This window comes from Stenella coeruleoalba (genome assembly GCF_951394435.1).
Source record: "Stenella coeruleoalba genome assembly, chromosome: 2".
NCBI lineage: Eukaryota > Metazoa > Chordata > Mammalia > Artiodactyla > Delphinidae > Stenella > Stenella coeruleoalba.
In genome coordinates, this window is record NC_137147.1 from 142,332,007 (window position 1) to 142,356,591 (window position 24,585).

General features: G+C 44.8%; 1 protein-coding gene across 3 annotated transcripts in view; it reads left to right on the top strand.

The window, feature by feature from the left end:
- SPG21 (SPG21 abhydrolase domain containing, maspardin) overlaps positions 1-24,585 on the top strand; it is an 80,444-nt gene that overhangs the window by 31,700 nt on the left and 24,159 nt on the right. The gene's annotated exons all lie outside the window — the stretch shown is intronic.

A 24,585-nucleotide genomic window follows, 5' to 3' on the forward strand; every position in this document is an offset into this window, starting at 1 on the left:
TTTGTATGAATACTGAAAGATTCTAGAGTCATATATTCCAAACTTCTAACAGTGGCTCCCCCAGAAAAGGGTTTGGACTTCTTATCTTATACTATAAAAAATTTTTTTTGAATTCTTTTTCACTGAGTATATGCTACTTATATAACTGTTTTAATTTTTTTAATAAAATTTTCTTTTTTCTCTTTTTTTTTATAAATTTATTTATTTATGGCTGCACTGAATCTTCATTGTTGTGCCCGGGCCTAGTTGTGGCAAGCAGGGGCTACTCTTTGTTGCGGTGCGCGGGCTTCTCATCGCGGTGGCTTCTCTTGTTGCGGAGCACAGGCTCAGTTTTTGGCGCATGGGCTTAGTTGCTCTGCGGCATGTGGGATGTTCCCAGGCCAGGGCATGAACCCATGTCCCTGCGTTGGCAGGCGAATTCTTAACCACTGCGCCACCAGGGAAGTCCCTTTTGGGGTTTCGTGATCTTTTTGAAATTAGTATTTTCAATGATTGTTCGTGGGACTTCCCTGGTGGCTCAATGGTTAAGAATCCGCCTGCCAATGCAGGGGACATGGGTTGGATCATTGGTCCGGGAAGATCCCAGTCCTGCGCCACAACTCCTGTGCCTGCGCTCTAGAGCCCGTGCTCCACAAGAGAAGCCACTGCAATGAGAAGCCACACACCACATCCCGCTCGCCGCAACTAGAGAAAGCCCACACACAGCAACGAAGACCCAACTCAGCCAGAAAAAAAAAAAGATTGCTATTAATATTCTGTTAATTTACTTATGTTTGAGGACAAAGGAAATTCATGGTAGAATTTTTTCCGCTAAACAGTGCAAGAGACATTTGGCAAAAAAATCTGTATTAATGTTTGACATTGGAGTTAGAGTCTAGAGCAAGCGGGCTCTAGAAGGGTTCAGCCATGTCTGTTGAAAGGAATGCGTGGCGGGTGGGGGGGTAAGTATTAGGGTAAGGGTTACGGAACGGGTACAGTTTAGGGTACAGGTAAGTGTACGAAAACGGGTTAGGGATAGGGTACGTGTTAAGGTACGGCTTAGTGTTAGGTTAAGGGTTAGTGTTAGGGTACAGGTTAGGGTACAACAACGGGTTAGGTTTAGGGTATGTGTTAGGGTATGGGTTGGTGTTAGTGTACGGCTTAGGCTTAGGGTATGGGTTAGGGTTAGGGAACGGGTACGGTTTAGGTTACATGTTAGGGTACGACAACGGGTTAGGCTTATGGTACATGTTAGGGTACCAATGTTAGGGTACCAACTAGTGTTAGGGTACGGGTTAGGATTAGGGTGCGGTTCGGGTAAGGGTTTTGGTTAGGGATAGGGAACGGGTACAGTTTAGGGTACAGGTTATTGCACGACAACAGGTTAGGGCTAGGGTACATGTTAGGGTATGGGTTAGTTTTAGTGTACAGGTTAGAATTAGGGTACAGGTTAGGGTAAGGGTTAGGGTACGACAACAGGTTAGGCGTAGGGTACGTGTTAGGGTATGGATTAGTGTCAGTGTACGGGTTAGGGTAAGGGTGAGGGTTAGCGTTACGGAACGGGCACGGGTTAGGGTACAGGTTAGAGTACGTGTTAAGGTATGGGCGTTAGTGTATGGGTTAGGATTAGGGTATGGGCTAGGGTAAGGATTAGGGTAAGGATTAGATTTAGTTTTAGGGTTAGAGAACGGGTACGGTTAAGGTTACAGGTTAGGATACAACAACGGGTTAGGGTATGTGTTAGGGTATGGGTTAGTTTTAGTGTATGGGTTAGGATTGCAGTACTGGTTAAGGTAAAGGGTTAGGGAATGGGTACGGTTTCGGGTACAGGTTAGGGTACGAGAACGGGTTAGGCTTAGGGTATGTGTTAGGGTAAGGATTAATGTTAGTGTACGGGTTAGGATTAGGGTACCATTAAGGTAAGGGTTAGGGTAAGGGTTAGGTACGGTTTAGGGTACAGGTTAGGGTACGACAATGGCTTAGGGTACCCGTTAGGGTACGGACTAGTGTTAGTGTACGGTTTAGGATTAGGGTACGGTTAAGGTAAGGGTTAGTGTACGGGTTATGGTTAGGGCTAGGGAACGGGTACGGTTTCGGTACAGGTAAGGGTACCAAAACGTATTAGGGTTACAGTATGTCTTAGGATTAGGGTAAAGTTAGGGTACGTGTTAGGGTACATGTTAGTGTACGGATTAGGTTTAGGGTATGGGTTAGGTTTAGGTTTAAGGTTAGGGAACCAGTAAGGTTTAGGGTGCAGGTTAGGTTATGACAACGGGTTAGAGTTAGCGTACGTGTTAGGGTATGGGTTAGTGTACAAGTTAGGATAGGGGTATGGGTTAGCGTAAGGTTTTGGGTTCGGGTTAGGGTTCAGTTTGGGGTACAACAATGGGTTTGGGTTAGGGTCCGTGTTAGGGTAAGGGTTAGTATTAGTATATGGGTTAGGATTAGGGTACTGTTTAGGGTAAGGGTTAGGGAACAGGTACAGTTTAGGATACAGGTTAGGGTACAACAAAGGATTAGGGTTAGGGTACAGATTAGTGTTAGTGTACGGGTTATAATTAGGGAATGGGTGCGGTTTAGGGTACAGGTTAGTGTATGACAACGGGTAGGGTTAGGGTATGGGTTATTGTTAGTGTACGAATTAGGATTACGGTACAGGTTAGGTTAGGGTTAGGGAACGGTTACAGTTTAGCATGCAGGTTAGGATACGACAACGGGTTAGGGTTACTGTACGTGTTAGGGTATTCGTTAGTGTACGGGTTAGGATTAGGGTATGGGTTAGCGTAAGGTTTAGGGTACAGTTTGGGGTACAATGGGTTTGGGTTAGGGTAAGGATTTGTATTAGCATATGGGTTAGGGTTAGGGTACTGGTTAGGGTAAGGTTAAGGTTAGGGAATGGATTAGTGTTATTGTACGGGTTAGGGAACGGGTATGGTTTAGGGTACAGGTTAGGGTACGACAACGGTTTAGGGTTAGGGTACATGTTAGGGTATGGGTTAGTTTTAGTTTACTGTTTAGGATTATGGTGTGGGTTACGGTAAGGGTTAGATTAACGGTTAGGGTTAGTGTTAGCGTTGGGTACGGTTACGTTTAGGGTACTGCAGCGGGTTAGGCTTAGGGTACGTGTTATGGTACGGATTAGTGTTAGTGTACAGGTTAGGATTAGGGTACGGTTAGGGTAAGGATTAGGGTAAGGGTTATGGTTAGGGTTAGGCCTAGGGAACAGGTACAGCTTAGCATATAGATTAGGGTACGACAAAGGGTTAGGCTTAGGGTACATCTTAGGGTACGGATTAGTGTTAGTGTACTGGTTAGATTAGGGTACGGTTAGGGTAAGAGTTAGGATAAAGGTTAGAGTTAGGGTTAGGGAACGGGTATGGTTTAGGGTACAGGTCAGAGTAGGACAATGGGTTAAGTTTAGGGTACGTGTTAGGGTGCGGGTTAGGATTAGGGTACGACTTAGGGTAAGGGTTAGGGTATGGGGTTAGCATTAGTGTATGGGTTAGGGTAAGGGTGAGGGTTAGGGTTATGGAGCGGGTACGGTTTAGGGTATGGATTAGGATTAGGGTACGAGTTAGCTTAAGGGTTAGGATAAGGGTTAGGGATAGGGAACGGGTACCAGATAAGGTACAGGTTAGGGTACGACAACTGTTTAGGGTACGCGTCAGTGTTAGTGTACTGGTTATGATTAGGATACGAGTTAGGGTTAGGGGAATGAGTACAGGTTAGCATATGATAACTGGTTAGGTTTAGGGTACGTTTTAGGGTATGGATTAGTGTTAGTGTACAGGTTAGGATTAGGGTACGAGTTAGGGTAAGGGTTATGGTACGAAAACGGGTTAGGGTACGTGTTAAGCTACGGGTTAGTGGTGTTTTACGGGCTAGGATTAGGGTACCAGTTAGGGTAAGGGTTAGGATAAGGATTAGAGTTAGGGTTAGAGAATGGGTACGGTTTAGGGTACAGGTTAGAGTACAAAAACGGGATAGGATTAGGGTACGTTATAAGGAATGGGTTAATGTTAGTGTATGGGTTAGGGAACGGGTATGGTTTAAGGTACAGCTTAGGGTACGACAATGGGTTAGGGTTAGGGTATGGGTTAGTTTTAGTGTACGGGTTACGATTAGGGTACGGGTTAGGGTAAGGATTACAGTAAGGATTAATTTTAGGGTTAGGGCCAGGGAATGGGTACAGTTTAGGGTACAAGTTAGGGTACGACAACGGGTGAGGGTTAGGGTATGTGTTAGGGTATGGGATAGTTTTAGTGTACGGGTCAGGATTAGGGTAAGGGTTAGGTTGAGGGTAGGGAATGGGTATGGTTTAGGGTACCATTTATGGTACGACAATGGGTTAGGGTACGTGTTAGTGTATGGGTATTAGTATGTGGGTTACGATTAGGGTACGGGTTAGGATAAGGCTTAGGGTTAGGGTTAACGTTAATGAACGGGTGCGGTTTAGGGTACAGGTTAGTGTATGACAACGTGTTAGGGTTAGGGTACATGTTAGTGTTAGCCTACAGGTTAGGATTAGGGTATGGGTTAGGGTAAGGGTTGGGGTTAGGGAACGTGTACGGTTTAGGGTACAAGTTAAGGTAGTACATCATGTTAGAGTTAGGATACGTGTTAGGATTAGGGTATGCATTAGGGTTAGGGAACGGGTACGGCTTAGGGTAGGACAACGGGTTAGGCTTAGGGTACGTGTTGGGGTACGGATTTACTGTTAGTGTATGGTTTAGGATTAGGGTATGGTCAGGGTGTTAGGGTAAGGGTTAGGGTTAGGGAATGGGTAGGGTTTAGGTTACAGGTTAGGGTATGACAACGGGTTAGAGTATGTGTTATAGTACGGGTTAGTTTTACTGTACGGATTAGGATTAGCATACGTGTTAGGGTTACAGAACAGGTACGGTTTAGGGTACAGGTTAGGGTACGACAACGTGTTAGGGTTCAGGTTAGGGTATGGGTTAGGATATCGGTACGGATAACGGTAAGGTTAAGGGTTAGGGTTGGGGAACAGGTATGGTTTAGGGTACAGGATAGGGTATGACAACAGTTTACTGTTAGCGTACATGTTAGGGTATGGGTTAGTGTTAGTATACAGGTTAGGATTAGGGTATACGTTAGGGTTAGGGTCTGGGTTCAGATTAGGATTAGTGCACGGGTTAGGGTAAGGGTTAGGGATCGGGTACGGTTTAGGTACAGGTTAGGGTAAGATAACGGGTTAGGCTTAGGGTACTTATTAGGTTACAGATTAGTGTTAGTGTACAGGTTAGTATCAGGGTGTGGTAAGGGTTATAGTTAGGGTTAGGGAACGGGTACAGTTTAGGGTGCAGGTTAGCGTACGACAACAGGTTAGGGTACGTGTTAGGGTACGGGTTGGTGTACAGGTTAGTATTAGGTTACGGGTTAGAGTAATGGTTAGGGATTGGGCTCAGTTTAGGGTACAGGTTAGGGTATGACAACGTGTTAGGTTTAGGGTACTGTTAGGGTACGTGTTAGTGTATGAATTAGTATTAGGGTACGGGTTGCAGTAGGATTAGGGTAAGGGTTAGGGTTACGGAACGGGTACGGTTTAGGGTACAGGTAAGGGTACATGTTACAGTATGGGTGAGTGTTAGTGTACGGGTTAGGTTAAGGTTAGCGTTAATGTTAGGGAACGGGTACAGCTTAAGTTACAGTTTAGGGTACAACAATGGATTAGGGTTAGGGTAGGTGTTATGGTATGGGTGTTAGTGTACCAGTTAGATTTTGGTACGGCTTAGTGTAAGGGTTAGGGTAACGGTTAGGGTAGGGAACGTGAACGGTTTAGGGTACAGGTTAGGGTATGGGTTAGTGTTAGTGTATGGGTTAGAATTAGGTTACGGGTTAGGGTTGGGGGACGGGTACGGTTTAGGGTACGAAAACGGGTTAGGGATAGGGTATGTGTTAAGGTACGGCTTAGTTTTAGTGCATGGGTTAGGATTAGGGTACGGGTTAGGGAACGTGTACGGTTTAGGTTACACGTTAGGGTACGACAACGGGTTAGGCTTAGGGTACGTGTTAGGGTACTGACTACTGTTAGTGTACGGGTTAGGATTAGGGTACAGTTTAGGGTACAGGTTAGAGTACGTGTTAAGGTATGGGTGTTAGTGTACGGGTTAGGATTAGGGTATGGGCTAGGGTAAGGATTAGATTTAGTGTTAGGGTTAGGGAACGGGTACGGTTTCGGGTACAGGTTAGGGTACAAGAACGGGTTAGGCTTAGGGTATGTGTTAGGGTACGGATTAATGTTAGTATAGGGGTTAGGATTAGGGTACTGTTAAGGTAAGGGTATGGGTACGGTTTAGGGTACGACAATGGTTTAGGCTTAGGGTACCCGTTAGGGTATGGACTAGTGTTAGTGTACGGTTAGGGTAAAGGTTAGTGTAAGGGTTAGGGTTAGGGCTAGGGCTAGGGAACGGGTATGGTTTCGGTACAGGTAAGGGTACCAAAATGTATTAGGGTTAGGGTACGTCTTAGGATTAGGGTAAAGTTAGGGTACGTGTTAGGGTACATGTTAGTGTACGGATTAGGTTTAGGGTATGGGTTAGGTTTAGGTTTAGGGTGCAGGTTAGGTTATGACAACGGGTTAGAGTTAGCGTACATGTTAGGGTATGGGTTAGTGTACAGGTTAGGATAGGGGTACGGGTTAGCGTAAGGTTTTGGGTTCAGGTTAGGGTTCAGTTTGAGGTACAACAGTGGATTTGGGTTAGGGTCCGTGTTAGAGTAAGGGTTAGTATTAGTATATGGGTTAGGATTAGGGTACTGTTTAGGGTAAGGGTTAGGGAATGGGTATGATTTAGGGTACAGGTTAGGGTACTACACTGGGTTAGGCTTAGGGTACTTGTTAGGGTATGGGTTAGTGTTAGTGCATGGGGTAGGATTAGGGTACCGTTAAGGTAAGGGTTAGGATTATGGTTAGGGAATGGTTTAGGGTACAGGTTAGGGTACGACGTGTTAGGATTAGGGTACTGGTTAGTGTTTGGGTTAGGATTAGGTTACGGGTTAGGGTAAGCTTTAGGGTAAGGGTTAGGGAATGACAAGGGGTTAGGGATAGGGTACGTGTTAGGGTACGGGTTAGTGTACGGGTTAGGATATTGGTGCAGGTAACGGTAAGTTTAAGGGTAAGAGTAAGGGTTAGGGTTGGGGAACGGCTACGGTTTAGGGTACAGATTATGGTAGAACAACAGGTTAGGTCTAGGGTATGTGTTAGGGTACGGGTTAGGATTAGGGCACCATTTAGGGTCAGGTTAGGGTGAGGGTTAGGGTTAGGGAACGGGTACACTTTAGGGTACAGGTTAGGGCACGACAACAGTTTAGGGTTAGGGTACATGTTAGGGTACCGATTAGTGTTACTGTATGGGTTAGGATTAGGGTATGGTTAAGGAAAGGGTTAGGGCTAGGGTACGCAAATGGTGTAGGGTACAGGTTAGGGTATGACAACGGGTTTGGGTTAGGGCACGTGTTAGGGTACGGATTAGTATTAGTGTATGCATTAGGATAGGAGTAAGGTTAGGGTAAGGGTTATTGTTAGAGTTACGGTTAGGGAACGGGTATGGTTTAGAGTACAGGTAAGGTTATGACAACAGGTTAGGGTACAGATTAGTGTTAGGGTACGGGTTGGGGTAAGGGTTAGGTTTATGGGTAGGCAATGGTACGGTTTCGGGTACAGGTTAGGGTACGAAAACGGTTTAGGGTTAGGGTACGTGCTAAGGTAAGGCTTAGCGTTAGTGTACGGGTTAGGGAATGGGTACGGTTTAGGGTGCAGGTTAGGGTATGACAACGGATTAGGGTTAGGGTACGGATTAGGGTTAGGGTACGTGTTAGGGTAAGAGTTAGTGTTAGTGTTTGGGTTAGGATTTGGGTACGGGTTAGGGAACGTGTACGGTTAAGGGTACAGGTTAGGGTATGACAACCTGTTAGGGTTAGGGTACGGGTTAGTGTTAGTGTACGGTTTAGGATTAGGGTAGGGGTTATTAGGGTTATAGATAGGGAAAGGGTATGGTTTAGTGTACAGGTTAGGGTACAAAAACGGGTTTGAGTTAGGGTACGTGTTAAGGTACGGTTTAGGTTAGGGTACCGGTTAGGGTAAGTGTTAGAGTAAGGATTAGATTTAGGGTTAAGGTTCGGTTTAGGGAACGGAAACGGTTTAGAGTGCAGTTTACAGTATAACAAGGGAGTAGGGTTAGGGTATGTGTTAGGGTAAGGGTTAGTGTTAGTGTACGGTTAGGATTAGGGTAGGGTTAGGGTACAACAAAGGGTTACGCTTAGGGTACATGTTAGGGTACGGATTAGCGTTAGTGTACAGGTTAGGTTAGGGTACAGTTAGGGTAAGGGATAGGGTAATGGTTAAGTTTAGGGAATGGATATGGTTTAGGGTAAAGGTTAGGTTACGACAATGGGTTAGGGTACGTCTTAGGATATGGGTTAGTTTTAGTTTATGAGCTAGGATTAGAGTATGGGTTAGAGTTAGTGTTAGGGTTAGGGTATGGGTACAGTTAGGGTGTGACAATGGGTTAGGCTTAGGGTACATGTTAGGGTACAGATTAGTGTTAGTGTACGGGTTAGGATTACGGTACAGTTTAGTGTACAACTGGTTAGGTTTAGGGTACGTGTTAAGGTTAGGGTAAGGGTTAGGATTAGGGTTAGGGCTAGGGAATGGGTAGAGTTTGGATACAGGTAAGGGTATGACAACGTGTTAGGGTTAGGGTACGTCTTAGGATTAGGGTAAAGTTAAGGTAAGGCTTAGGGTAAGGGTTAGAGTTAGGGTTAGTTTTAGGGAATAGGTACGGTTTAGGGTACGACAATGGGTTAGGGTTAGCGTACATGTTAGGGTATGGGTTAGTGTTAGTGTACAGTTTAGGGTGAGGATACAGGTTAGCATAAGGTTTAGGGTTCAGGTTAGGGTTAGGGAATGGGTACGGTTTAGGGTACAGTTTGGGGTACAACAATGGGTTTGGGTTAGGGTACTGGTTAGGGTAAGGGTTAGTATTAGCATATGGGTTAGGAGTAGGGTACGGTTTAGGGTACAGGTTAGTGTACGACGGTGGGTTAGGCTTAGGGTATATGTTATGGTATAGGTTAGTGTTAGTGTACGGTTTAGGGTAAGGGTTAGGTTAAGGGTGAGGGTTAGGGTTTGGGTTATGGAACGGTTTAGGGTACAGGTTAGGGTATGACAGCAGGTTAGGGTTAGTGTTAGGGTTAGCAAACGGGTACGCTTTAGGGTACAGGTTAGGGCACGACAGGTTAAGGTTAGGTTACGTGTTAGTGTACGGTTTAGGATTAGTGTACGGTTAGGGTAAGGGTTAGGGATCGGGTACTGTTTAGGGTACAGTTGAGGGTACGACAACGGGTTAGGGTACATTTTAGGGTATGGGTTAGTGTTAGCATATGGGTTAGGATTAGGGTACAAGTTAGTGTAAGGGTTATGTTTAGAGTAAGGACTAGGGAACAAGTACGGCTTAGGGTACAGGTTAGGGTATGACAACAGAATAGGGTTAGGGTACGTGTTAGGGTACAGGTTAGGATTAGGGTATATGTTAGAATAAGAGTAAGGGTTAGAGTTAGGTTTAGGGAATGGGTGTGGTTTAGCGTACGGGTTAGGGTATGACAAAGGGTTAGGTTTTGGGTACGTGTTAGGGTACACAGTAGTGTTAGTGTATGGGTTAGGATTAGCATATGAGTTAGGGTAAGGGTTTGGGTTAGGGTATAGTTTAGAGTATGGGTTAGTTTTGGTGTACAGGTTAGGAATAGTGTATGGGTTAGGGTAAGGATTAGGGTAAGGGTTAGGGATTGTGTATGGTTTAGGTACAGGTTAGGGTACGGTAATGGGTTAGCCTTAGGATATTTATTGGGGTACGGATTAGCATTAGCGTACGGGTTCGGATTAGGGTACGGTTCGGGTAAGGGTAAGGGTTATTGTTAGGTATAGGGAACTGATACGGTTTAGGGTACAGGTTAGGATACGTGTTGTGGTATGGGTTAGTGTATGGGTTATTGTTAGTGTATGGGTTAGGATTAGGGTATGGGTTAGGATGACGGTTAGGGTAAGGGTGAGTGTTAGGGTTACAGAACAGGTACAGTTTAGGGTACAGGTTAGGGTATGACAACGTGTTAGGGTACGGTTATGTACGGGTTAGGATATTGGAACGGGTAACGGTAGGGTCAAGGGTAAGGGTTGGGGAACGGGTACGTTTTAGGGTACAAGATAGGGTATGACAACAGGTTAGGGTACGTGTTAGGGTATGGATTCATGTTAGTGTATGGGTTAGGATTGGGGTATACGTTAGGGTAAGGTTTAGAGTCCGGGTTTGGGTGTTAGGGAATGGGTATGGATTAGGGTACAGATTAGGGTACCACAATGGGTTAGGATTAGGGTACGTGTTAGGGTATGGGTTAGTGTTAGTGTATGGGTTAGGATTACAGTACAGATTAGGGTAAGGGTTCGGGTTAGGGAACGGGTACAGTTTAGGGTACGACAACGGGTTAGGTTTAGGGTACGTGTTAGGGTACGGATCAGTGTTAGTGTATGGGTTAGGGTTAAGGTTAGGGTTAGAGAACGGGTAAGGTTTAGATTACCGGTTAGGGTATGAAAACGGGTTAGAGTTAGGGTACGTGTTAAGTTACAGGTTAGTGTTAGTGTACGGGTTAGGATTACTGTACGGGTTAGGGTAAGGGTTAGGGTATTAGGACTAGGGAATGTATACGTTTTAGGCTACAGAATAGGATATGACAATGGGTTATAGTCATGGTATGTGTTAGGGTACGGGTCATTGTTAGTATACGGTTTAGGATTAGGGTACACGTTAGGGCACGGGTGCGATTTAGGATACAGTTTAGTGTATAACAGCAGGTTAGTGTTAGGATATGGGTTAGGGAATGGGCACAGTTTAGGTTACAGGTTAGGGTACTACAACGAGTTAGGTTTAGGGTATGTGTTAGGGTACGTGTTAGTGTACGGATTAGTATTAGGGTAAGGTTTAGGGTAAGGTTACGGTCAGCATTAGGGAACAGGTACGGTTTAGGGTACAGGTTAGGGTACGACAACGGGTTAGGATTACGGTACGTGTTACGGAACGGGTTAGTGTTAGTGTATGGGTTAGGATTAGGGTATGGGTTAAGGAACGAGTAGTTTAGAGAAAGGGTTAGGGAATGACAATGTGTTATGTTTAGGGTACGTGTTAGGGTATGGGTTAGTGTTAAGGTATGGGTTAGGATTAGGGTATGGGTTAGGGTTAGTGTTAGGATTAGGGTATGGGTACGGTTTAGGATACAGGATAGGGTATGACAACGGGTTAGGGTATGTATTAGGGTATGGGTTAGTGTCAGGGTACGGGTTAGGGTAAGGCTTCTGGTAAGGGTTAGGTTAAGGGTTAGGATTAGGGAAAGGGTAGAGTGTAGGGTACAAGTTAGGGTACAACAACAGGTTAGGCTTAGGCTATGTTATGGGTACCGATTAGTATAGTGTACGGGTTAGGATTAGGGTACGTATCAGGTAAGGGTTTGGGTTAGGTTTAGGGTTAGAGAACTGGTACGGTTTACAGTACAGGTTAGGGTACGACAACGGATTAGGTTACATGGTAGTGTAAGGGTTAGTATTAGTGTATGAGTTAGGATTAGGATAAGCGTTAGGGTAAGGATTAGAGTTAGGGAACCAGTAAGGTTTAGGGTACTGGTTAGGGTACGAAAACAGGTTAGAGTTAGGGTACTTGTTAAGTTATGGGTTAGTGTTACAGATTAGGATTAGGGTAAGGGTTAGAGTAAGGAATAGGAATAGGATTAGTGTTAGGGAACGAGTATGGTTTAAGGTACAGGTTAGGCTACGACAACGAATTAGGGTTAGGGTACTTGTTAGGGTACAGGTTAGTGTTAGTGTATGGGTTATGATTAGGGTACGGATTAGGGTTATGGTTAGGGAATGGGTGCGGTTTAGGGTACAGGTTAGTGTAGGGTTATGGTATGTGTTGGGTATGGGTTATTGTTAGTGTACGGATTAGGGTACGGGTTAGGGTAAGGTTTAGGGTTAGGGTTACGGAATGGGTACTGTTTAGGGTACAGGTTAGGGTATGACAACGGGTTAGCGTATGTGTTAGGGTATTCATTAGTGTACAGGTTACGATGAGGGTACGGGTTAGAGTAAGGTGTAAGGTTCAGGTTAGGGTTAGGGAACGGGTACGGTTTAGGCTACAGGTTATGTACGACAATGGGTTAGGGTCAGGGTACGTGTTAGGGTATGTTTTAGTGTATGGGTTTGGATTAGGGTACAGGTTAGCGTAAGGTTTAGGGTTAGGGATAGAGTTAGGAGACGGGTACAGTTTAGGGTATACTTTAGGATACAACAAGGAGTTTGGGTTAGGGCCCGTGTTAGGGTATGGGTTAGTATTAGTATATGGGTTAGGATTAGGGTATGGAATAGCGTAAGGTTTGGGGTAAGGCTTAGGTTTAGGGTTAGCGTTAGGGAACAGGTACATCTTAGGGTACAGGTTAGGGTATGACAACGGGTTAGGATTAGGGTACGTGTTAGGGAACGGGTTAGTGTATGGGTTAGGGTAAGGGTTAGGGTTAGGGAACGAATATAGTTTAGAAAAAAGGTTAGAGAATGACAATGTGTTATGGTTAGGGTATGGATTAGTGTTAAGGTATGGGTTAGGGTAAGGGTTATGGTAGGATTAGGGTTAGAGATCAGGTACTGTTTAGGGTACAACAACAGGTTAGGGTACATTTTAGGGTATGGGTTACCGTTAGCGTTCAGGTTAGTATTAGGGTACGGATAAGGTTTAAGGTACAGGTAAGGTACGTCAATGGTTTAGAGTTAGGGTATGTGTTAGGATTAGGGTACGGGTTAGGGTAAGGGTTAGTGTTATGGGATTGCTGCGGTTGAGGGTACGGGTTAGGGTATGTGTTAGGGTACATGTTAGTGTTGGTGTAAGGGTTAGGATAAGAGTATGAGCTAAGGTTAGGGTTAGGGAACGGGTATGGTTTAGGGCATAAGTTAGGGTATGGCAATGAGTTAGGGTATGTATTGGGGTATGGGTTAGTTTATGGTTAGGATTAGGGTACGGATTAGGGTTAGTGTTAGGATTAAAGTACAGGTTAGGGAACGTGTACGGTTTAGGGTACACGTTAGGGTATGACAACGGGTTAGGTTGCGTGTTAGAGCACGCGTTAGTGTTAGTGTATGGTTAGGATTAGGGTATGGGTTAGGGAATGGGTGCGGTTTAGGGTACAGGTTAGTGTATGACAACGGGTAGGGTATGGATTATTGTTAGTGTACGGATTAGGATTACAGCACAGGTTAGGTTAGGAAACGGTTACAGTTTAGCATGCAGGTTAGGGTTACCATACGTGTTAGGGTATTCGTTAGTGTTAGCGTACGGGTTAGGATGACGGTACAGGTTAGCGTAAGGTTTAGGGTTCAGGTTAGGGTTAAGGAACGGGTACGGTTTAGGGTACAGTTTGGGGTACAATGGGTTTGGGTTAGGGTACGTGTTAGGGTAAGGATTTGTATTAGCATATGGGTTAGGATTAGGGTAATGGTTAGGGTAAGGTTAAGGTTAGAGAATGGATTAGTGTTATTGTATGGGTTAGGATTAGGGTACACATAAGGTAAGGGTTAGGGAACGGATATGGTTTAGGGTACAGGTTAGGGTACGACAACGGTTTAGGGTTAGGGTACGTGTTAGGGTAAGGGTTAGTTTAGGATTATGGTGTGGGTTATGGTAAAGGTTAGATTAAGGGTTAGTGTTAGCGTTGGGTACGGTTTAGGGTTGCAGCGGGTTAGGCTTAGGGTACGTGTTACGGTACGGATTAGTGTTAGTGTACAGGTTAGGATTAGGGTACGGTTAGGGTAAGGATTAGGGTAAGGGTTATGGTTAGGGCTAGGGAACGGGTACGGCTTAGCGTATAGGTTAGGGTATGACAAAGCATTAGGCTTAGGGAATGGATTAGTGTTAGTGTACTGGTTAGATTAGAGTACAGTTAGGGTAAGAGTTAGGATAAAGGTTAAGGTTAGAGTTAGGAAACAGGTATGGTTTAGGGTACAGGTCAGAGTAGGACAATGGGTTAAGTTTAGGGTACGTGTTAGTGTACGGGTTAGGATTAGGGTATGACTTAGGGTAAGGGTTAGGGTATGGGGTTAGCATTAGTGTATGGGTTAGGATTAGGGTACAGGTTAGGGGAAGGGTTAGGGTAAGGGTGAGGGTTAGAGTTAGGGTTATGGAGCGGGTACGGTTTAGGGTACAGGTTAGAGTAGGACAACGGGTTAAGTTTAGGGTATGTATTAGGGTGCAGGTTAGTGTTGGCGTATGGGTTAAGATTAGGGTATGAGTTAGCGTAAGGGTTAGGATAAGGGTTAGGGATAGAGATAGGGATCGGGTACCATATAAGGTACAGGTTAGAGTACGGCAACGGTTTAGGGTACATGTCAGTGTTAGTGTACTGGTTACGATTAGGATATGAGTTAGGGTTAGGGTTAGTGTTAGGGAACGGGTACAGTTTAGGGTACAGGTTAGCATATGATAACTGGTTAGGTTTAGGGTACGTTTTAGGATATGGATTAGTGTTAGTGTACAGGTTATGATTAGGGTACGAGTTAGGATAAGGGTTATGGTTAGGGAACTGCTATGGTTTAGGGTACAGGTTAGGGTACGTGTTAAGCTACAGGTTAGTGTTTTACGGGCTAGGATTAGGGTACCAGTTAGGGTAAGGGTTAGGATAAGGATTAGATTTAGAGTTAGGATTAGAGAATGGGTATAGTTTAGGGTGCAGGTTAGGGTACGAAAACGGGATAGAATTAGGGTACGTTTTAGGAAATGGGTTAATGTTAGTGTATGGGTTAGGATTAGCGTACGGGATAGATTAAGGGTCATTGTAAGGGTTAGGGCTAGTGTTAGGGATCGGGTACTGTTTAGGGTATGACAACGGGTTAGGTACGTTTTAAGGTACGGGTTAGTATTAAGTTACGGGTTAGGGTAAGGGTTAGGGATAGGGAACGGGTACGGTTTAAGGTACAGCTTAGGGTATGACAACAGGTTAGAGTATGGGTTAGTTTTAGTGTACAGATTAAGGTAAGGGTTACGGTAAGGATTAAATTTAGGGTTAGGGCCAGGGAACGGGTACGACAACGGGTGAGAGTTAGGGTATGGGATAGTTTTAGTGTACGAGTTAGGATTATGGTACGGGTTAGGGTATGACAACAGGTGAGGTTTAGGGTATGTTAGGGTATGGAATAGTGGTAGTGGATGGGTTAGTATTAGGGTATTGGTTAGGGTAAGGGTTAGGATTACGAAACGTGTGTGGTTTAGGGTACAGGTTATGGTACGACATTGGGTTAGGGAGAGGGTATGTGTTAGGGTATGGGTTAGTGTTGCGTACAGGTTAGGATTAGTTATGGCTTAGGGTAAGGTTAGGGTTAGGGAATGGGTATGGTGTAGGGTACAGTTTAGGGTATGACAATGGGTTAGGATTAGGGTACGTGGGTTAGGATTAGGGTACGTTTTAGGATACGGGTTAGTGTTAGGGTTAGGGTTAGGTTTAGTGTAGGGAATGGGTACGGTTTAGGGTACGTTAGGGTACGTGTTAGGGTTAGTGTTAGTGTACGGGTTAGGATTAGGGTACAGTTTGGGTAAGGGTTATGGTTAGGATTAGGGAATGGGTAGAGTTTAGGGTACAGGTTAGTTTTGGTGTACAAATTAGGATTAGTGCATGGGTTACGGTAAGGGTTAGGGATCGGGTATGGTTTAGGTACAGGTTAGGGTAAGATAACGGATTAGGCTTAGGGTACTTATTAGGTTACGGATTAGTGTTAGTGTACAGGTTAGTATTAGGGTATGGTAAGGGTAAGGGTTATAGTTAGGGAACGGGTACAGTTTAGGGTGCAGGTTAGCGTACGACAACAGGGTAGGGTTAGGGTATGTGTTAGGGTATGGGTTATTATTAGGTTACGGGTTAGAGTAATGGTTAGGGTTAGGGATCGGGCTCAGTTTAGGGTACAGGTTAGGGTATGACAACAGGTTAGGTTTAGGGTACTGTTAGGGTATGTGTTAGTGTATGAATTAGTAATAGGGTATGAGTTGCGGTAAGGATTAGGGTAAGGCTTATGGTTAGGGTTACGGAACAGGTATGGTTTAGGATACAGGTTAGGGTACAACAACTGTTTAGGGTTAGGGTACGGGTTAGTGTTAGTGTATGGGTTAGGGTAAGGGTTAGAGTTAGGATTAGGCTTAGGGAATGGGTATGGTGTAGGGTACCATTTAGGGTACAACAATGGGTTAGGGTTACAGTACGTTTTAGGTTACGGGTTAGTGTTAGGGTATGGGTTAAGGTGAGGGTTAGGGAACGGGTATGGTTTAAGGTACAGATTACCATATGACAACAGTTTTGGGTTAGGGTACGTGTTACAGTATGGGTTAGTGTTAGTGTACTGGTTACGATTAGGATACAAGTTAGGGTAAGGGTTAGCGTTAGGATTAGTGTTAGAGAACGGGTATGGTTTAGGGTCCAGGTTAGGGTATGACAAGGGGTTACACTTAGGGTACGGGTTAGGGAATGGGTACAGTTTAGGGTACTGGTTAGGGTACCACAATGAGTTAGGGCTAGGGTACGTGTTAGAGTACAGGTTAGTGTTAGTGTATGGGTTAGGATTAGGGTACAGGTTAGGGTAAGGGTTAGGGTTAGGATTGGGGATGGGTACGCTTTAGGGCACAGGTTAGGGTACAACGACAGGTTAGGGTACATGTTAGGATACGGGTTAGTGTTAGTGTACAGGTTAGGTTAAGGTTAGGGTTAGCATCAGTGTTAGGGAACGGGTATGGCTTTGGTTACAGTTTAGGGTACAACAATGGGTTAGGGTAGGGAACGGGAATGGTTTAGGGTACAGGTTAGAGTACAACAGGTTAGTGTTAGGGTACGTTAGGGTATGGTTTACTGCTAGGGTACTGGTTAGGGTTGGTGAATGGGTACGGTTTAGGTTACAGATTAGGGTATGACAACAGGTTAGGGTATGTGTTAGGGTATGGGTTAGTGTATGGGTTAGGATTAGGTTACGGGTTAGGGTAAGCTTAGGGTGAGGGTTAGGGTTAGGGAACGGGTATGGGTTAGGGTACAGGTTAGGCTAGTGTTAGTGTACAGGTTAGGATTAGGGTATGGATTAGGTTAGGATACGACAACAGGTTACCGTTAGGGTACAGGTTAGGGAAAGGGTATGGTTTAGGGTACAGCAGGTTAGGATACAACAATGGTTTAGAGTTAGCGTACATGTTTGGGATAGTGTTGGTTAGGATTAGGGTAAGGTTAGTGTAAGGGTTAGGGCAAGGATAGGGTTAGGGTTAAGGTTACAAAACAGGTACAGTTTAGGGTACAGGTTAGGGTACCACAATGAGTTAGACTTAGGATATGTGTTAGGGTACGGGTTAGGATTAGGGTTGGGGAATGGGTACTCTTTAGGGTACAGGTTAGGGTCTGATAGGTTAGTATACGTGTTAGAGAATGGGTTAGTGTATGGTTTAGGATTAGGGTTCAGGTTAGGGTAAGGGTTAGGTTAAGGGTTAGTGTTAGGGAAGGGTATGGTTTAGGGTACAGCATAGGGTACGACAACAGGGTAGGCTTAGGGTACGGATTAGTGTTAGTGTACGGGTTAGGATTAGGGTATGGTTAGGGTAAGGGTTACAGTTAGGGAACGGATATGGCTTAGGGTAAGGGTACGACAATGTTTTAGGGTTAGTGTATGTGTTACGGTATGGGTTAGGATTAGGTTAAGGTTAGGGTAAGGGTGAGGGTTAGGTTTAGGAAATGGGTATGCTTTAGGGTACAGGTAGGGGTATGACAACGGGTTAGGGTACGTGTTAAGTTACGGGTTAGTGTTAGTGTATGGGTTAGGATGAGAGTACGGGTTAGCATAATGTTTGGGGTTTGGGAACGGGTATGGTTTAGGGTACAGTTTAGAGTACAATGGGTTTGAGTTAGGGTATGTGTTAGGGTAAGGGTTAGTATTAGTATATGGGATAGCATTAGGGTACGGGTTAGGGTTTCGGTTAGGGAATGGGTATGGTTTAGGGTGCAGATTAGGGTGCAACGTGTTAGTGCTAGGGTATGTGTTAGGGTACAGGTTAGTGATAGTGTACTGGCTAGGATTACGGTATGGGTTAGAGTAACCATTAGATTTAGGATTAGGATTAGGTTTAGATGGGTTATTTTTAGTGTACGGGTTCAGATTAGGGTACTGGTTAGGGTCAGGGTTAGGTTTAGTGTTAGGGAACGGGTACAGTTTAGGGTACGAAAACGGGTTAGGGTACGTGTTAAGGTATGGCTTAGCATTAGTGTATGGGTTAGGATTAGGGTTAGGAACATGTACGGTTTAGGGTACAGATTAGGGTATGACAACAGGTTAGGTTTAGGGTGTTAGGATACGGGTTAATGTTAGTGTATGGGTAAGGGTTAGGGTTAGGGAATGGGTACGGTTTAGGTTACACATTAGGGTACGACAACAGGTTAGGCTTAGGGTACGTGTTAGGGTACTGACTAGTGTTAGTGTATGGGTTAGGATTATGGTACAGTTCAGGTAAGGGTTAGGGTAAGGGTTTTGGTTAGGGAACGGGTACGGTTTAGGGTACAGGTTATGGCACGACAGCAGGTTAGGGTTAGGGTACATGTTAGAGTATGGGTTAGTTTTAGTGTACAGGTTAGGGTTAGGGTAAGGTTTAGGGTTAGGGAATGGGTTAGGGTACATGTTAAGGTATGGGTGTTAGTGTACAGGGTAGGATTACGGTACGGGTTAGGGTAAGAATTAGGGTAAGGATTAGTTTTAGTTTTAGGGTTAGGTAATGGGTAGGGTTAAGGTTACAGGTTAGGATATGACAAGAGGTTAGGGTTAGGGTATGTGTTAGGGTATGGATTAGTTTTAGTGTATGGGTTAGAATTGCAGTACTGGTTAAGGTAAAGGGTTAGGGAACGGGTACGGTTTCGGGTACAGGTTACGGTACGAGAACGGGTTAGGCTTAGGGTATGTGTTAGGGTACGAATTGTTAGTGTACGGGTTAGGATTAGGGTACCGTTAAGGTAAGGGTTAGGGTTAGGGAATGTTTTAGGGTACGGGTTAGTTTTAGTTTACAGGTTAGGATCAGGGTATGGGTTAGGGTAAGGGTTAGGTTAAGGGTTAGGGTTAGGTGCAGGTACGGGTTAGGGTACGACAATGCCTTAGGCTTAGGGTACCCGTTAGGGTATGGACTAGTGTTAGTGTACGGTTTAGGATTAGAGTATGGTTAGGGCTAGGAAATGGGTTAGGGTACGTGTTAGTGTACGGGTTAGGTTTAGGTTTAAGGTTAGGGAACCGGTAAGGTTTAGGGTGCAGGTTAGGGTTAGCGTACGTGTTAGGGTATGGGTTAGTGTTAGTGTACAGGTTAGGATAGGGGTACGGGTTAGCGTAAGGTTTTGGGTTCGGGTTAGGGTATGGTTTAGGGTTCAGTTTGGGGTACAACAATGGGTTTGGGTTAGGGTCCGTGTTAGGGTAAGGGTTAGTATATGGGTTAGAATTAGGGTACGGTTTAGGATACAGGTAAAGGTACTACAATGGGTTAGGTTTAGGGTACTTGTTAAGGTATGGATTAGTGTTTGTGTACGGGGTAGGATTAGGGTACTGTTAAGGTTAGGGTTAGGATTATGGTTAGGGAGTGGGAATGGTTTAGGGTATATGTTAGGGTATGACAACGTGTTAGGATTAGGGTACTGGTTAGTGTTCGGGTTAGGGTTAGGTTACGGGTAAGGGTAAGCTTTAGGGTAAGGGTTAGGGCTAGGGTTAGGGAATGACAAGGGGTTAGGTATAGGGTACGTGTTAGAGTATGGGTTAGTTCTAGTTTACGGTTTATTATTAGGGTATGGGTTAGTGTAAGGGTTAGGTTAAGGATTAGGGTTAGTGTTAGGGTTAGATATGGTTTAGGGTGTAGGTTAGGGTAGGACAACAGGTTAGGCTTAGGGTACGTGTTAGGGTACGGATTAGTGTTAGTGTACGGATTAGAATTAGGGTAAAGTTAGGGTAAGGGTTAGGTTTAGGGAACGGGTACAGGTAAGTATACGACAATGGGTTAGGGTATGTGTTATGGTATAGGTGAGTGTTTGTTAGTGTATGGGTTAGGATTAGGGTAAGGGTTAGTGTTAGGGTTCGGGAATGGGTACGGTTTACGGTACAGGTTAGGGTACAACAACGGGTTAGGGTACCCGTTAGTTTTAGTGTATGGGTTAGGATTAGGGTAAGGGTTAGGGTTAGGGAACAGGTGCAGTTTAGGGTACGACAACGGGTTAGGCTTAGGGTAAGTGTTAGAGTATGGGTTAGTGTTACTTTGTGAGTTAGGATTAGGATACGTGTTAGTGTAAGGGTTATGGTGAGGGTTACGGAACAGGTATGGTTTAGGGTACAGGTTAGGGTACGACAGTGTGTTAGGACTAGAGTACTGGTTAGTGTTAGTGTTCAGGTTAGGATTAGGTTATGGGTTAGGATAAGCTTCAGGGTTAGGGAATGACAAGGGGTTAGGGATAGGGTACGTGTTAGGGTATGGGTTAGTGTTAGTGTACGGGTTAGGATATTGGTGCGGGTAATGGTAAGTTTAAGAGTAAGAGTAAGGGTTAGGGTTGGGGAACGGCTACGGTTTAGGGTACAGATTATGGTAGAACAACAGGTTAGGTTTAGGGTATGTGTTAGGGTACGGGTTAGGAATAGGGCACCGTTTAGGGTCAGGTTAGGGTGAGGGTGAGGGTTAGGGAACAGGTACACTTTAGGGTACAGGTTAGGGGATGACAGCAGTTTAGGGTTAAGATGCGTGTTAGGGTACATGTTAGTCTTAGTGTTTTGGTTACGATTAGGGTTCGGGTTAGGGTACGTGTTAGGGTACCGGTTAGTGTTACTGTACGGGTTAGGCTTATGGTACGGTTAAGGTAAGGGTTAGAATTAAGGTTAGGGCTAGGGTACGCGAAAGGTTTAGGGTAAAGGGTATGACAACGGGTTTGGGTTAGGGCACGTGTTAGGGTATGGATTAGTGTTAGTGTACGTGTTAAGATAGGAGTAAGTTTAGGGTAAGGGTTATTGTTAGAGTTATGGTTAAAGAACAGGTACGGTTTAGGGTACAGGTAAGGTTCTGACAACGGTTATGGTACGTATTAGTGTTACTGTATGGTTTAGGGTACGGGTTGGGGTAAGGGTTAGATTTATGGGTAGGCAACAGTACAGTTTCGGGTACAGGTTAGGGTACGAAAACTGTTCAGGGTTAGGGTACATGCTAAGGTAACGCTTAGGGTTAGTGTACGGGTTAAGATTAGGGTACGGGTTAGGGTAAGGATTAGGGTTAGTGTTCGGGTTAGGGAACAGGTACGCTTTAGGGTACAGGTTAGGGTATGACAACGGATTAGGGTTAGGGTATGTGTTAGGGTAAGAGTTTTAGCGTACAGGTTAGGATTAGGGTACAGATTAAGGTAAGGGTCAGGGATAGGAAACGGGTATGGTTTAAAATACAGGTTAGGGTATGACAATGGTTTAGGGTTAGGGTACATGTTAAGTAATGTGTTAGTGTTAAGGTACAGGTTAGGATTAGGGTACGGGTTAGGGAACAGGTATGGTTTAGGGTACAGGTTAGGGTATGACAACGTGTTAGGGTTAGGGTACAGGTTAGTGTTAGTGTACGATTCAGGATTAGGTTATGGGATAGGGTAAGGGTTAGGGTTATGGATAGGGAACGAGTACAGTTTAGTGTACAAATTAGGGTATGAAAACGGGTTTGAGTTGGGATACGTGTTAAGGTATGGGTTAATGTACAGTTTAGGTTAGAGTACCAGTTAGGGTAAGTGTTAGAGTAAGGATTAGTTTTAGGATTAAGGTTCAGGTTAGGGAGCAGATACGGTTTAGACTGCAGTTTACGGTATAACAAGGGAGTAGGGTTAGGGTACGTGTTAGGGAAAGGGTTAGTGTACGGCTAGGATTAGGATACGGGTTAGGGTAAGGGTTAGGGAATGGGTACGGTTTAGGGTACGGGTTAGGGTATGACAAAGGGTTAGGCTTAGGGTACATGTTAGGGTATGGATTAGTGTTAGTGCACAGGTTAGGTTAGGGTACAGTTAGGGCAAGGGATAGGGTAATGGTTAAGTTTAGGGAATGGGTATGGTTTAGGGTAAAGGTTAGGTTATGACAATGGGTTAGGATATGGGTTCTAGTTTATGAACTAAGATTAGAGTATGGGTTAGGGTAAGGTTTAGGTTAAGGATTAGTGTTAGGGTTAGGGTATGGTTAGGGTACGACAATGGGTTAGGCTTAGGGTACGTGTTAAGGTACAGATTAGTGTTAGTGTATGGGTTAGTATTACGGTACGGTTTGGGTAAGGGTTAGGGAACGGGTACGGTTTAGGGTACGGGTTAGGGCTAGGGAATGGGTACGGTTTGGATACACGTAAGGGTATGACAACGTGTTAGGGTTAGGGTACGTGTTAGGGTACAGATTAGTCTTAGTGTACAGTTTAGTATTAGGGAAATGGTTAGTGTAAGGATTAGGGCTATGGAACGGGTACAGTTTGGGTACAGGTAAGGGTACAACAATGTGTTAGGGTTAGGGTACGTCTTAAGATTAGGGTAAAGTTAGGGTAAGGTTTAGGGTAGGGGTTACAGTTAGGGTTAGTTTTAGGGAACGGGTACGGTTTAGGGTACAGGTTAGGGTACAATGGATTAGGCTTAGGATATGTGTTAGGGTATGGGTTAGTGTTAGTGTATGGAGTAGGATTAGGGTACTGATTAGGTTAAGGATTAATTTTAGGATTAGGGAATGGTACAGTTTAGGGTGCAGGTTAGGGTACAACGGGTTAGTGTACATGTTAGGGTATGGGTTAGTGTTAGTGTACAGTTTGGGATACAACAATGGGTTATGGTACATGTAAGGGTAAGGGTTAGGGAACAGGCACGGTTTAAGGTACAGATTAGGATATGAAAACGGGTTAGGCTTACGGTATGTGTTAGGGTAAGGGAAAGGGTTAGGGAACAGCTACATTTTAGGGTACAGGTTAGTGTACTGACAGCGGGTTAGGCTTAGGGTGTGTGTTATGGTACAGGGTAGTGTTAGTGCATGGTTTAGGATTAGGGCACGGGTTAGGGTAAGGGTTAGGTTAAGGGTGAGAGTTAGGGTTTGGGCTACGGAATGGGTACGGTTTAGGGTACAGGATAGGGTATGACAGCAGGTTAGGGTTAGCGAACAGGTATGCTTTAGGGTACAGGTTAGGGCACGACAACAGGTTAAGGTTAGGTTACGTGTTAGTGTATGGTTTAGAATTAGTGTACGGTTAGGGTGAGGAATCGGGTGCTGTTTAGGTTACAGTTTAGGGTACGACAACGGGTTAGGGTACATTTTAGGGTATCGGTTAGTGTTAGCGTATGGGTTAGGATTAGGGTACGAGTTAGGGTAATGGTTAGGGATAGGGAACGGGTACGGTTTAAGGTACAGGTTAGGGTATGACAACAGGTTAGGGTTATGGCACGTGTTAGGGTACGGGTGTTTAGTTTATGGATTATGATAGGGGTTAGGGTAAGGGTTATGTTTAGATTAAGGGTTAGGATTAGGGTTAGAAAACGAGTATGGCTTAGGGTACAGGTTAGGGTATGACAAAGGATTAGGTTTTGGGTACATGTTAGGGTATGTGGTAGCGTATGGGTTAGGATTAGCGTACAAGTTAGGGTAAGGGTTTGGATTAGGGTTAGGGAACGGGTACGGTTTAGGGTACAGGTTAGGGTATGATAACGGGTTAGGGTACGGGTTAGTTTTGGTGTACAGGTTAGGGTAAGACTTAGGGTAAGGATTAGGGTTAGGGTTAGAGATTGGGTACGGATTAGCGTTAGTGTACAGCTTCGGATTAGGGTATGGTTCGGGTAAGGGTTATTGTTAGGATTAGGGAACTGATACGGTTTAGGGTACAGGTTAGTGTATGACAAGTTAGGGTTAGGGTACATGTCGTGGTACGGGTTAGTGTTAGTGTACGGCTTAGGGTACAGGTTATTGTTAGTGTATGGGTTAGGATTAGGGTACGGGTTAGGGTGACGGTTGGGGTAAGGGTGAGTGTTAGGGTTAGGGTTACAGAACAGGTACAGTTTAGGGTACAGGTTAGGGTATGACAACATGTTAGGGTACAGTTATGGTACGGGTTAGGATATTGGTATGGGTAATGGTAAGGGTTAGGGTTGGGGAACAGGTGTGTTTTAGGGTACAGGATAGGGTATTACGACAGGTTAGGGTTAGGGTACGTGTTAGGGTATGGGTTCGTATTAGTGTATGGGTTAGAATTGGGGTATACATTAGGGAAAGGGTTAGAGTAAGGTTTAGGGCTTGGGTCCGGGTTAGTGTTAGGGAACGGGTATGGATTAGGGTACAGGTTAGGGTACCACAATGGGTTAGGATTAGGGCACGTGTTAGGGTATGGGTTAGTGTTAGTGTATAGCTTAGGATTATGGTACAGATTAGGGTAAGAGTAAGGGTTTGGGTTAGGGAGCAGGTACAGTTTAGGGTACAATGGATTAGGTTTAGGGTACGTGTTAGGGTACAGATCAGTGTTAGTGTACGGGTTAGGATTAGGCTTAGGG